Source organism: Erinaceus europaeus, chromosome 12, assembly GCF_950295315.1.
Source record: "Erinaceus europaeus chromosome 12, mEriEur2.1, whole genome shotgun sequence".
NCBI lineage: Eukaryota > Metazoa > Chordata > Mammalia > Eulipotyphla > Erinaceidae > Erinaceus > Erinaceus europaeus.
In genome coordinates, this window is record NC_080173.1 from 33,528,369 (window position 1) to 33,531,716 (window position 3,348).

The 3,348-nt window shown below is 39.5% G+C and overlaps 1 non-coding gene across 1 annotated transcript; it reads left to right on the forward strand.

The window, feature by feature from the left end:
• Positions 1 to 107, forward strand: LOC132542217 (U6 spliceosomal RNA). The gene has a single exon (XR_009553323.1). It is a non-coding gene; the product is annotated as a U6 spliceosomal RNA (small nuclear RNA).
• Positions 108 to 3,348: the final 3,241 nt, after the last annotated feature.

Below are 3,348 nucleotides of genomic sequence, written 5' to 3' on the forward strand. Positions count from 1 at the left end.
GTGCTCGCTTCAGCAGCATATATACTAAAATTGGAACGATACAGAGAAGATTAGCATGACCCCTGCGCAAGGATGACACGGAAATTCGTGAAGCGTTCCATATTTAAAAAGAAAAAAAAGAAATAGGGAGCCCGGTGGTAGCGCAGCGGGTTAAGTGTGGGTGGCGCAAAGCACAAGGACCAGAGTAAGGATCCCCTTTCCAGCCCCTGCTCACCACCTGAGGGGAGTTCCTTCACAAGCTGTGAAGCAGGTTTGCAGGTGTCTTTCTCTCCCTCTCTGTCTTCCCCTCCTCTCTCCATTTCTCTCTGTCCTATCCAACAATGACGGCATCAATAACAACAACAATAATAATAACAGCAACAATAAAACAAGGGCAACAAAAGAGAATAAATAAATATTTTTTAAAAATGGGAGTCGGGCGGTAGCACAGCGGGTTAAATGCAGGTGGCAGCAAAGCTTAAGGAAGAGCATAAGGATGCTGGTTAGAGCTCCCCCCCACTTGCAAATGGTGAAACAGGTCTGCAGGTGTTTGTCTTTCTCTCCCTCTCTCTGTCTTCCCCTCCTCTCTCCATTTTCTCCTTCCTATCCAACAATGACGACAACAAATAATAACTACAACAATAAAAACAAGGGCAACAAAAGGGAATAAATAAATAAATAAATAATAAAAAGAAATACTAAGAAATAAAAGTGGGACATGAAGATAATAATTTGGTGGTAGCTATGAGATCTGGATTGATCTCTGAGAGGTACAACATGAAAAGAAGAGAGAAGAAATTGGTACTTTCTTAATATGATTTTTTCCCCATTGGAAAACACACAAGAGACATTTCCATAAAAGTTAGGAATAAGATAAGGTTATCATTCTCTTCACTTCTAAGAATATCAACAAGGTTCTATATGGAGCTAGAAAGGCAACTCCAAAAATTAAAGTGAATAGTAGTAAGGAAAACAACAAAAAAGAAATCTATAACAACCCTGCCAGATCATAAAAGGTTCTATAAAAGGCTATAAGTTGAAACATATGCTACTGGCTTGTGAATAGACAACTTTGAGGAATAGGATAAAGCCAAATACTATAAAGAATTAGTAATTATGGGATGGAGACGAACTTTTACAAATGGTACTAAGAAGACTGGATAGTCATTTGGAAAAAATTTAGATTCAATTTGTGTGTCATACCATTCACAAATGGATTAGAGATCTAAATGTAAAAATATTAGACAATATGACTGGAAAAAAATTCAATGAGTTTTATTTTCCTTTTTTTTTTTTTTTAACCAGAGCACACCTCAACTCTGGCTTATGGGGATTGAACCTGAGACCTTGGAGCCTCAGGCATGAGAGTCTATTTGCATAAACATTATGCTATCTCCCCTGCCTGTGAATTTTTCTATAATCTGTGTATAGAGGAGAAGAAAATTTTACTGATTTTTTTTTTTTTTAAACAGAGCACTGCTCAGCTCTAGCTTATGGTGGTGCTGGGGATTGAACCTTGGACTTTGAAGCCTCAAGCCCAAGAGTTACTTTGCATAATAATTATACTATCTACCCCCTGCTGCAAGAAATTTTTTTCTGACTTTGATTCAAAATCCAGATTCAATAAGGGAAAATATTGATAAATATATTTGCATATGAAATAAAACTTTCCATGGTTCAAGAAAAATGAAAAACTAGAAAAATATGTGCAGCATATAGCACAGATTAAGGACAAATATTCCTTAAACATTTGAAGATAAAAGACCAAAAATCTAATAGAAAATTAGAAATAGATATGAAAATTGTTTTTAGAACACAAAGGATTTTAATATGGACCATAACAATATAGAAAGATGTGGAGATTGGGTGGTGGTACATCCAGTTAAGCACACACATTACCATGTGAAAATACCCAGGTTCAAGTCCCTGCTCCCCACCTGCAAGGGGGAAGTTTCATGATCAGTAAAGCAGGTCTGTAGGTGTTTATGTTTCTCTTTCCCTTTCTACCTCCCCTTCCCCTCTCAATTTCTCTGTCCTATAAAGAGAGAGAGAGAGAGAAAGAGAGAAAGGAAGGGATAAATGACTGCTGGGAGCAGTGGATCCATCAAGCAGGCACCAAGCCCCAGTAACAACTCCAGTGATAACACACACACACACACACACACACGTTAGATTTACTTACAATTATGGAAATGTAAATTAAAACCACACCAAGAAGTTTTCAGTTCTAGCTGGCATGAAGTAATCCCATTTCACTCTCAGAGTGAAGGTAATCCTTTTTTCTAATCAGAAGAACTGTGATTCAAAGATTAGAGGAAATTCCCAGGTTTTTTTGTACCCTCCCCCTTTCTTCCCACTGTTTAACTATAGAAGCAGATGCAATTACAAGCATGTACAGCAAAGAGGAGAGTCCCTGGCTTGCTAAAGGACTAGAAAGGGAAAGCCCTGTGAACAGGGCAATGTTAAGAGTTTATAGAGACAAGACCTGAGAAGGTAGTCATAAAGTTGTAAACAAACTCTGGGACTTATTCTGTGCTTCACATGCATGTATCTGATCCTGAACAGAACACTAAAGTCTTCAAGAACAACCTAGATACCAACTGGCCTGTGGACCCAAATAGTATTGCAAAGACTTTGAAAACTGAATTGACATTAAAAACACAGACCCAGAAAGAAATCAGAACTTCCAGACTGTTCTTTTTTTTTTTAAATTTAAGAAAGGAGACATTAACAAAACTATAGGATAGGAGGGGTACAACTCCATACAATTCCCACCACCCGATCTCCATATCCCATCCCCTCCCCGATAGCTTTCCCATTCTCTATCCCTCTGGGAGTATGGACCCAGGGTCATTGTTGGTTGTAGAAGGTGGAAGGTCTGGCTTCTGTCATTGCTTCCCCGCTGAACATGGTCAATTGACTGGTCAATTCATACTCCCAATCTGCCTCTCTCTTTCCCTAGTAGGGTGGGTCTCTGGGGAAGCAGAGCTTCAGGACACACTGGTGGGGTCGTCAGTCCAGGGAAGTCTGTTTGGCATCATGCTGGCATCTGGAACCTGGTGGCTGAAAAGAGAGTTAACATACAAAGCCAAACAAATTGTTGAACAATCATGGACCTTAAGGCTGGAATAGTGCAGATGAAGTGTTTGGGGGGGGGGAGTTTTGCTCACTGCAGACACTTGTGTACTTCTGCTTTCAGGTATATATTTTTCCCTGGTTTATGAACACGTGTGAACATATGCTCTATCTCAGGGGACCTGGTCTATATCTAGGTTTGGGGACTTTATTGGGGAGTGGACCACCTAGAATGGAATTAGAGAATACTATGAAAGGAAAGGTCTCACCTGAGTGATAGCTGAAGGGTTGTCA